At 33.5% G+C, this 12,303-nt stretch overlaps 1 protein-coding gene across 1 annotated transcript in view; it reads right to left on the reverse strand.

Annotated features, from left to right (window-relative positions):
• LOC149807312 (HEAT repeat-containing protein 1-like) overlaps positions 1-12,303 on the reverse strand; it is a 178,280-nt gene that overhangs the window by 13,145 nt on the left and 152,832 nt on the right. The gene's annotated exons all lie outside the window — the stretch shown is intronic.

Genomic DNA, 12,303 nt, shown 5'->3' on the forward strand with positions numbered 1-12,303 from the left:
ATGCAGCCTGAAGTATATCTTTGTTAAATACCATTTGTCACTTACTGTAAGCAGCTTGAAGTATATCTTTGGTAAATATCAAATGCCACTGAATGCAAGCAGCTTGAAGTATATCTTTGCTAAATACCAAATGCCACTGAATGCAAGCATCTTGAAGTATATATTTACTAAATACCATGTCACTTACCATAAGCAGCTTGAAGTATATCTTTGCTAAATACCATATGCCACTGAATGCAAGCATCTTGAAGTATATATTTGCTAAATACCATATGCCACTGAATGCAAGCATCCTGAAGTATATATTTGCTAAATACCATATGTCAATGAATGCAAGCATCTTGAAGTATATATTTGCTAAATACCATATGCCTCTGAATGCAAGCGGCTTGAAGTATATCTTTGCTAAATACCATATGCCACTGAATGCAAGCAGCTTGAAGTATATATTTGCTAAATACCATATGCCACTGAATGCAAGCATCTTGAAGTATATATTTGCTAAATACCATATGCCACTGAATGCAAGCATCTTGAAGTATATATTTGCTAAATACCATATGCCAATGAATGCAAGCATCTTGAAGTATATATTTGCTAAATACCATATGCCACTGAATGCAAGCATCCTGAAGTATATATTTGCTAAATACCATATGCCACTTACTGTAAGCTGCTTATAGTATAACCAGGCTGAAAACTAATGTTACTAAGAGTAAACAGCTTGCAGTTTATCCATTTTCAAAACATGTTTAATAAATCTTGTATCAAATGAATGCCTGAAGAAGATTATAAAATGAACCTCTCTGTACCTCAATATTACTTCACTGCATCAAATATTTCATATGAAATGTATATAATACAGTTGTTGGGGTATGCAAGCACAGTTATTTTAACTAGAAATGAATTGTATTTGTGTTGATACCATTTAACTGTATTCAGTGAAGACATCAATTTTACATAGATATTTGATGTTATACCAGACTTGTGATAGAACCTCTATAGTGTGCCTGATGCTGAAACTTTTCTCAATGCCAACAAAAATACACGCATTAAACCAATACAAACATTATATCTTCTGAACTTTGCAAAAGCAAAATACAGGTAGTAAACAGATGTCCCAACATAACACCCAAATTATCTTTCTCAACATGGAATCTGGTTGAATTAAGTTCTGATCATAAGCATAGGGTTATAAATCAAATAGATATAAAATAAATCTACTCCGATCACATAGCAGATTATACTTGCTAGGTCAGATACAGTTCAAATTACAGGGCTGAAAAACACTTGCTAATGTAAAGGCAGTTTGACAGGCACTGCACACATTAAGCATTGGTCTCCAATCTGTAATTAGCTGTTGCCTTGAGACATCTACAAATTGGTCTTCAGTATAATGGCAAAGCAAAAATAATATGTTTTGGTTCAAGAGGTACATGAAGGCACAAGATCACTCAACTGACTGACAACTCTTTAAAAACCAATATGCAAGAGCAGTTGGTCAGGGTCAGTAGGCTGCTAATTTCATTAGAAATTTCTTAAATGCTCCAGATTGCAAATATTTTATAAAACAATATGAAACAATCGTTTCAGTGTTGATCTGTTGTTTGTATCTTCATCCATACTTAATGGTAACTGCTGAGTGCTGAAACCATCTCTGATATTCTTGAATGACAGGATTTTATTCACTTAAATGATGTGACTGCCATATTATATGTAAGATCCGCACCATTTCACTTAGGTAAAACTAGACGTCATAAACATTCCTCTGGTGGAAACTCGATGTCAGTATGGTTCTCTACCAAAAAGGAGTATCAGTAAACTTATCAAGATGACCATACTGGATACCAGATTGGTACAATTTTAATGTAAACCAACTAGATGCCATATCTTCTGGTTCATATCACCGACCATTATGTATAAGCAGTAACACGATTTTCAGGGTGACTTTTACTGCAGTCATATTTACTGTCAGATAGGCACCATTTGCATTTAGGATGTCTTCATAAGAAGTCTTGAAGAAAAAACCTCATGCTGATATAACCATCCACTGAAAAGTAGAAATAATGATATTTTTAAGGTGGCTGCTGTAGTTACCATATTGAACAGTAGAGCAGCACCATTTTCATTTAGGACCAACTAATCCTTGGATGAATGTTTGTGTTTAATGGCAAACCTCCATGTGATTTAGGAGTAGTAATAACAAACAAAAAATTCTGTAAAAAAATTTCAAATTCTGTCTAGCGTTTTTTCTAAGGAATCCTTTACAGGTTTTTCGTATTTTAGTAACAGTAGCTATATTTGATGACTGTTGAGCAACAATGGTTCAAAATCAAAAGCCCTACATGCCTTCTGTCTGTAAAATTAAGTCAAAACCTGTTAAGCAGTTTTCACAAAAATTTGTACTAAAAAAAAATTTAAATTGTAAATATGGTGGCTATATTTCACAATGGACCTACATCATTTTCACAAATATGAATGTGAATGCCCTTTCTGCTGAATGTTTTCTCTGTGAAATTATTTCTAATGCTCTTCTGAAATTTATGGGGAGATGTCGTTAAAAGGTTTGTCTGTTTATTTAATTAAGATACATCACATTTGATAATAACTCCATATTAATGCTTTCTGTCTAAATTAGTCAAATTCTGTTTACTGGTATTTATTTTCTTGACAAAGAATTCATTGAAGATTTTTATGGTTTCTGTAATGGCAGCAATGGTAGCAGTTTGGCCTCTATTTGTGAAAGACTTTCTTACCTTAGTGCTGTCCCTAAATGACAGCCAAACTGTTCTTATATCATCGTGTTTTTAATGTAACACTTCAAATGTTACGAGTCTGTACTCTTAAAATAAGTAACCACAAAGAGTGAAAAGCAACAAGCTTTGTAAAATTTAACAAATAATTTATTTTCCTAGAATACAAAGTTAAAATGAAGAAAGAAAAAAAATTAACAGTATTGCAAATTAAATCCCTAAAATTTCCTAGAATTTGAGAAACAAGTCCTAATATTTGAATAAACTTTTAGTAGAAATCCAAATTAAGTCTAATGCTGTTGATGTGTCTGTGATGACCTGTATAATGCTGATGTGCCAACAGTCTTTTGTTGAAACACAGTAATATAATTCCAGGTGTGAATTAACAAAAAATCCCAGTGAATGTCTCTGTCCTAGAATATTTTTCTTTTATGAGCTCTCTGTATTTCCATAACGTGCTAGCAGATCTGGGTCTGTGCAGTTTGTTAGGAGTAATCAGTAGCACAAACAGCACAGACCCTGATCTCCAGGCACATTATGCTACAGCATATCATGATATATGCTTTGCAGTTTGTTTTGACTTATAAGTGAGTATATATAGTAGTTTTACTTGTATCTAAGAGTAACATACCAGACCACATCTCAATTTAACATCAAAACAAAGAACCCCAGTTAACCAAGAATGCCTAAAGCCTGAAATTTCCATCACTGTCAATCTTGAATGTTGTATTCCAGAGAAGGAAGTTTGTACAGCTCCTGCTTTAATCCAAAATGTGTCAGAGGATTTAAAAGATCAACCGTATTATAGCCACAATAAATCACAGACTAAACAACTCCGGAATACCACACAATGTGATAATTAGGGATGGCATGAATTGTATGCTGATGGAGTTTTGTAGTTTGGCATGTATGACTCAAAAACATGACATTGTCCAACTGAAAAAAGTTATCTATTCATGTAAGCTAATAGAAACATTTTAGAAATTTAGATTTGATCAAAGAGAAAATAACACCTGTTTTCTCTGAAGCAGTTAATACACTTTCAAACACACAATAGCTGGTAGATTTAGCAATGTCCAATACCATCACATCACACAAACATACAAGTGTCCACTCTGAACCAGACAGACATTATACCAGGTTCATGTCTTTAAAATCAATTAGACAGTGGAATGTTTTCTTAATTAGATGCAGTCTTTGCTGCTCTCAGTAGTTTCATGGCAGGGGAGCCTGAGGGGGGGGGGGGTGAAGGTAATGCAAGTGTCATTTTTTGGAGACTAAGATAGTATTATACTAGATCTTGTTTAATTTTTCTCAGCATTGAAAAGTACGGAAATTAAGTTTTACTCGCCTTTGCTCACTTTGAAAATAGCTCATCCTTACCTGAATCATAGATGCATTTTGACATTTTGCATTTGAAAATGAATCACATTTGTACACTATACTGACTACAGAAAAATTGTGTATTGCATCATATATATGAAGTGAAACCAGAGTTCAAGAAATGATGCCATTTTTCCTGAACTTGCGAATAATCTTTAATAATGATGGCTTAAACATTCTAATTTACATCAGTGATGTGTAATAAATTGTTTTCTTCAATGTGCATCTCTTTGATTTATGTAACTTTCAATTGAATTTGGTTGTTTCACTTTACCAAAGCAAGATAACCTAATGGGTTCTCCCACAGCAGTCTTCAAATGATTTTACATGGCTTCACAGTGACCCGACCTGTTGAAGCTAATTAAGTAGTCTATAAAATGGCGGCTGCTTAAGTATGACCAACTTACCATTTTATTGCCTGTAATGATCTACTGAATAAAATGCCCCAAGGATAGTTTTACATGGGCTCTCAGCAAGATTTTTGACTGCTTATACAGACTACATGCAAGGGAGATAAAGTGGTGGTTAAAAGTAAAACTCTCTCTCTCTCTGATAATATTTTTTTCTTCTTCTAAGATTAATGAAACTCATGTTGTTTTTTTTTAACATTGTGTCAGGGTGTGTGTGTGTGTGTGTGTGTGTGTGTGTGTGTGTGTGTGTGTAAGTGAAAACTGTGAATTTTGCATGACACCTATTGTTATGGCAGGCATGCTATGGAAGAGACTCTAATATTGCAATCAGTTTTCATCCCAGAGATGGATGAATGGACTATTTAGCATGAAAGAGAGATGCATGTAAATCCTCTGATCTTCATTTTTAGAAATCTCCATTACTTTGCTTTCTCCCCTCTTCAAGACTGATGAAGTATATGGAGTAGCAATAACAAACAACTGCTAATGGACACTACATCGATGGATGCCACACAGTGGATGCAGAACCGCTGGTAAAGCCCTTCTGACCTAAAAGCTTGATCCCACTACAGGTCTACAGGTTCACAGTTGTAGGACACCTTAGGTGTCCTTGCTGCATGTCATACGAGGTGACAGAGTGGACGCAAACTGTCAGCTGTGGGTTGTGTCCCATGTTGTTGGAGGAGAGAATCCTGGTATATGGGAAGATAGATGCTGAAGTTTGCTTCTCAGATGCAACACACTACATGTACTCAATAGGCCACAACTTCAGCAAGAAGGGTGGTCATAAGGGCCTTATCTAATCAAAATGGCTAACCATTCCAAGCTTCAGAAGCTATGCAGCAATGCTAAGAAAATTAGTTTTACTGATATCCACACTTTTAAAAGGTCACCACCGTGATCAAAGAAACCATTTTGTTCTTGGAAGGCAGTCCATCTCTTGTACTCAATATCTGGCCTTCTCTTGGGAAGTTGGTGATGATCTGCTGGGTAATGACCTCTTTCCAATACATTTAATATTCACAAACCTCAAAGACTTAGGCATAGAAGATGGAAATTGAACAAGGCAAACTGGGAGACATTTAAATCCCTCTGCAATCAAAACTGAGGGCTAATCATTAGGACAATGTTGTACATCCAATATTCCTATTTATTATATGCTACATTTTTTCTCCATTACTTTACATTGTCAGAATCGTTCAGTATTTTATGATACTGCACTCATGTGCACTTCATATCACACTAACATGTGCCCAATAGTGTATTAAGGAACTATGTTGTAAACAAATCACGTACACTCACGTAGTAGGCACTTTACATTTTGGTTGATTAAATTTGTTTCTGAATGAACTAAAGCAGATGTTTTGTGGACTGCCACATATCAGCTGCTTTGCCACATTCTGTGTTAACTTTCTTGATACAATGTTTCGGATTTAGGCTAGTGATATACACCAGACAGGTCATAAAATTGCTGCCTTACAAATAAAATGCAAGTGACAAGGCATAAACTGTCTTCTTTAGCTGGTAATAAGAATGGCAAAAAATATATATAAATCCTGAATTTCCTGAAAATGTACTTTCTTAGTTTTGCAAATCTGAATTACATGAACCATGTCATGGGGTTCTCAAGCTTGATTACACATTTAAAAAATATACTGATATTTCGACTATCCAAGTTTAATTACATCCTCCTTACTGCACTCAAAATGAAAAAAACATTATGTTCCATAGCATCTTTTTGATATTTGCAATTGAAAGACTTCATAATTTTCATACACTGTGATTTCAAATAATCAATGACATAACAGAAACACACCTGCAGATGTCAACACGCAGCTGAAATCTGATGTAATTCATATAGAATTGGCACATGTTCTGATAGACCATATATAAACTTCAGATAAAAATGATAATATTTATAGCTGATACATTTTTGTTGCTGTACAAAATTGTTAAATGAATGCTTGTTTTATTTTAACAAGCAATTGAATAAAGAATAAAATAACAGTAATTTTAGTTTTATTCACTGTTAGAATGAGACAATTATTTTATATGTATTTAAAAAATCTGACAAACTATTGATGTTTTGTCAAATGTAATTTTACTTTATATTATAAAAAACAGCTGCATTATTAGAGCTCACTCTTATGCGAATAAAGAGAACCCCAATAAACCAAAATTGCAATTTTGTTCTAAGTCATTTAGTCTAGAGGTTTTACAGTTATTGCATGACTGTCTATACTTGCTTATAAGTAGAGTCTAACACCAAACAAGATCCTGATCTGCCATATCATAATGTGCCTGCAGATCAAGGTCTACAATGTTTGTTCTATAGATTACTCCTAACAAGCTGCACAGACCTTGATCTGCTGGCACATTTTGCAATGGCAGATCTGGGTCTGTGCACTTTGCAGTTGGACTCGACTTATAAGTGAGTACAGTCAGTAAACTTAAATGCCATTTTAGACAAGCAGAAGAACTTTCTACTGATTCCAAATTATAGAATTTAAATGATCAACCATACTACACCAATAAATCATTGTCCAGAAAACCCTGGGATACCACAAAATTAGACAACTAGGGAGTGCTGATGGTATTATTTGGTGTACTGCAATGAATGATACACTAATCACACTCCATACCACCCCAGAGCTAGGTTAAGAGACGATTTAGAAGGAATGAGTAATGCATGTAACTTTTAACAAGTTTCTGCATTAAGACTTGTGATTACATGAAGCTATACACTGGCACACAATAGTATACATTTACTGTTGGAATGTATGTTTAATTTGTATTGTTTGATGGCTTTTCTTCATGACTATCTCATTATGAATACGTGGTCTTAAAATAGTTAATGAAAAACAGCGAGAACCAACAAATTTTGTAAAATTCAACAAGTAATTTACTTGCCTATTATAAAAAGTGAAAAATGTAAAAAAAAAGAACTTAACATACTGCAAAATAAATTCCAAATAATCCAAAAAATTTGAATAGAAGTCATAATGATTAAAGTTCTGAACAAAATGTAGTGGTACTCTAAAAGTAAATCCAATGCTAGAAGTGTTGATGTGCCTGTGGTAGATTATCAGTGATGTGCCGACAGTCTTTTGTTGAATCACTATAATATAATCCAAGAATACATCCTTATTTTAAATTTCACAATAAATCTAAGTCTCTACTTCTGATAATGTTAATTTTGAACACTTTGTATTTCCAGAGAAGAATTATTTGAATTAAATAATTTGAATATATGAATTCTAGCCCAATGAAATACTGGATAACAACAATAATACAACTGATTCTGCTAAAATCTTACAGCATCAATGAATAATTTCTGGCAAAACAAAATTAAATAGACCTCTACCTGACCCACTTCTCAATTAACATTTTCTGAAAAAAACTATTACCTAACAGAAAATTTCATTCTGGAAGGTTCCAAATGTTTACAAGATAAAATCTAACTACAGTGTATTAGAATATGTGTTTCTAAAATTAAAATATAAAATGTGGTAAACAGCAGGTAAATCTAGCAATTCATGGTGAATTTCCATTTTACTAGACTCATACTGAGATAAACAAGTTGTTTACAAAACAAAATAAATCAATGATTCAGGTCAGGTAGAATATTAACTTGAATTTGGCCAGGGTCAAGTCCAAAATACAACTATCCATAGAATATAATGAATTAAAAATCTAACAAACAATGCAAATTAAGTATACATAATAATATGTTATATATATCCATATTGATAATTGACCTTGCTCAGTAATTGAGTTAACAAGGATTTTTGAATTTTGGGTAGAAAAAAATCGGGTCCAAAAAATGAGGTTTTTCCCTCTGTATTTTGTAGTGCAACTAAATATTCCAGATTATCTGGTATCATTGTAGAGCTACATCTGTCTACCTTTCTATAATACCACCCACTTCAGTGTATCATGCATGACTATGATGCTACAGAGCTCGACAGTAGGCTACTACCTCCTGCCACGTTAACATGTCGCTAGGGGTTAATGTGTTAAGGGTTTACCTGACTAGTGACATTTATTTTGTACACAACATAATACATAGCTAATATTCCTCTATGATTATAGATCAAATTGTCAGATCATTATTAATGGAGGTAAACATGTTTACTTGTATCTGAGTTTAGGACATTAGTTTTCAATTCAAAATTCATGATCTTACTGACAACTCTGAATGTTCTAGAATGGAAGTTGACCTTTATCCTGGTTATGTTATTGTGTCATAGCTTTGTATTATGTCATAGCTTTGTATATTAATAATGTTTACTTCAAAATCACTCATACCTTAACATACTCCTAACTTAACATCTTAAGTGGAATCATTCTTATTGCTGTGGTTAGTTTTTAATTTGGCAGGATTTATTTAAATTATTCACAGGAATTACAAAGTGTTCATTAATACATCTTGGACTAAATCATTTTGAAATTATTGTGAATTCTGTCTTTTGTGAGCAGTTTTCTAACCTCGTGGAGTATGGAAATTCGATAGATGGCAACCTGATTATTCTTAGAAATTTCAACTTTCACTCTGACTATCCTGGAAATCCACAAACATCAAAACTCCTAGATTCTATTCACATTTTCAACCTCAAACAGTCAGGTAGCCAACCCACCTATAAACATGGTCACATTTTAGACTGGATTCTCCACAGACCTGATGATACTATTCTAGTCTTCATTGGCATCCAAAAAACTTGTATTAGATTACCTCTGTGTCATATGGCATCTCAACATATCAGTCTCTGCTACTTAGAGAAACCTCCATATGATAAAAGTAGCCAACTAATGCATGAGATCCAAGAAAACTTAAAAAATATTGTTACGTCCTACAGCAGTACCACCTGATAAATGCTTTTGTTTACTGCTTGACAAACATGCTCCTGCAACCAAGTGCAGAGAATCAATTCAAAAGTGTTCTCTATGGTACAGTAGTGTTTGGGACCTGCTTCACAATGCTAAAAGAGACAACTGTAAGGCTGAGAAGATTTGACTATTAACTAGTATCTACTATGATCACTATTCATAAGCAGATCAATGAAGCTGCGAAGAAGAATGTTACATAGTTCATAATACTAAGATCACTGAAAGTTCCAGCTGCAAAGAGCTCTTTGAGATTACGAACAAGCTAATGTGTTTCTAACACAACTAGGCAGTATGTTATTGAAAGATCACTATCTTCCAACAGACCTTCTGGACCTGTTTAAAAATTTCTTCTGTGACAAAATTGAATCCTTGAAAGACAAGCTTGAGAACATAATTTTAATTGACTGATCGTCACCATACAGTTATGATACAGAATATACATGACAACCTTTAACATCATTTGAACCAGTCTCTATGCATCTGGTATATACAACGGTAATGAAGAGCTCCCCAAAAGTCATGTGAGCTTTTTCCAATCCTGAAATCACTGCTGCTTGATTGCTTAGGTTCAATATTGCCTTCACAAACCAATGTTATCAATAATTCTCTCAACCATGGAATTCCCATAATTTTTCAAAACTGCACTTGTAAAACCTCTGATGAAGAAACAAACACTTGACCCTAATAATTTAAACAATCATCCTGTTCCTAACCTCTCATTCATTACATTTTTTTTATAGAAAAAGTTGTTCTATCTGAACTCGTATCTCATCTTAACTCATATAGCCTTTTCAGCAATGTACAGTCTGCATATCACCCTCACCATAGTACTTAAACTGCCCTTCTGAGAGTAGTTAAACGACCTTCCATTTGCTTTGGAAAGTGGAATGATTACAATCACCCTCCATGACTTACTCAAGGCATTTGCCATAATAGAACATGATATATATATATACACTGTATATTACTTCACCGTCACTGGCATGTATCTGGCAGTTATAATACTCAGACTACAAGAAGAGACTTAAAGACTTAATGTTTACTTCCTTAATTATTGTCAACATGGTTTTGTTTTTTTAATTTCATGGTGTTTGTTGTTGTACTGTAATCTTGTTGCTGTTTATGTTTTTATGTGCCATCTAATATTGTAAAGCACACTGAGCTTCTTAAGATTAGCCACTTAAGTAAGTCTACATTATTATTATATTATTATTATTATTATCATTATTATTATTTATATTATTATTATTATTATTCCAAATGAGTCAATGAGAATGATTCTTTGTGGTTTTCATTTATAATCCAATAGCTTACTACTCATGTTCAATGTACTCAAAAACATGCCATCAAAATTTCTTGCCACCACATTATCAGGACAACACCTATTCCACTAACTGTTGATTAATTATGGCAAAGGATTATCTCTCTTTTATTCGAAAGATAAAATAAGAGCATTTATTTTTTGGACATAGTTCCTTGATAGAAAGCACACATTGCTGCATTTCTAAGTTTATGGTCAGGACAAAGGAGCAAAGTTAGGTTAATATGCCCATTGAAAATGGTACTGAACAAATTACTTTAATATTTTAATACAGTTAAACCCATATGATATGGATACATTCATATAATGGTCACCTGATCTCAATGGTCATTCTAACTTCCCCCCTCAGCAAATTTCCTATGTAAAGGTGATGTGAGTTCTGAATCTGAATTGAAACCCAAAAAGTGTGACTTCATTGGTCACACGATGAATTCAAGCTACATACAGCACCCTTTTTTATCATCTGAAGACCAACTATTACCACAAAAAGGGCTTAACAATGATGTATTTTAGAACAATGGTGGGTTTTAGCCTCACGACTATTCATTTTCACTTTCATGTTGGCAGTCCAACTCAATTTTCTACAATATAGCCAACATGGATATTCTCAATGCCACAAAGATGTTATCCCAAATTTAGTACAAAATGGAAACAATTAAAGTCTGAAACAATACTCCCTTCTATATTAATGTATTTTTACAATTACATCAAGTTCTCATTATATCAATAAATAACTGATAGATCTGTTGTGAGAAGTATAATTGCCAAAACCTAACAGTTTCTGTGCAGTGTTTTTTTAATTTTCTTTTAATACATCTAGGTATTACATTTTATTTAAATTTTAAAAAAGTGAAACTTACTGAAAAAGACACCCACTGGCTAAAAATATTGTCTTTCCTGGGCAGACATATTTATATACAGGTTGAATATGAAGGTCAAGTTAGGTCAATGCTTGGCAGATGTGAGACCATACAATAAGCTCACATTGTCTTACAATCTTGTGAACTAAAACCTTTATGAAATCTGTCCACAGATGAACACCCACCCATTCTCACACCACCCAAAATGCAAGATAAGTTTGAGGACTTCAATGATCAATCAAATCAAAGCAATACATTATGGCCTAGATATACCAGAGATACCACATGAGGTGATAAATTGAGTGCTGATGGCATTCATTGCATAAAGTGCAGTAGATGAGACCACAATATTACAATCACTTTCATCCTGAAGCTAAATTCATTTACTATTTAGAAAGGAGTATTGTATTTTAATCGGATGATTCATTTTTACCTCCATAAAATCTTCACAAATTATTTTTTGTCAAGACTGGTTTTTGAGACCATATTTTATTTAATTCTGATGCCCTTTTCAGCCATCTTAAATTTGGGAGTGCCCATATTAAACAAATTTTACAAGGTTTAATGTTGGGGGCAGAAGCTTTACAGGTTTCTGCTTTCAGAGATCAACAAGGATCATATCTGAGGTGCTTAAATAATAATTACATGACTAATGTTCATGATTTCCTTTGCTTGTAATATAAACATGT

This window comes from Sinohyriopsis cumingii, chromosome 1 (assembly GCF_028554795.1).
Source record: "Sinohyriopsis cumingii isolate HCF-2022 chromosome 1, ASM2855479v2, whole genome shotgun sequence".
Classification (NCBI taxonomy): domain Eukaryota; kingdom Metazoa; phylum Mollusca; class Bivalvia; order Unionida; family Unionidae; genus Sinohyriopsis; species Sinohyriopsis cumingii.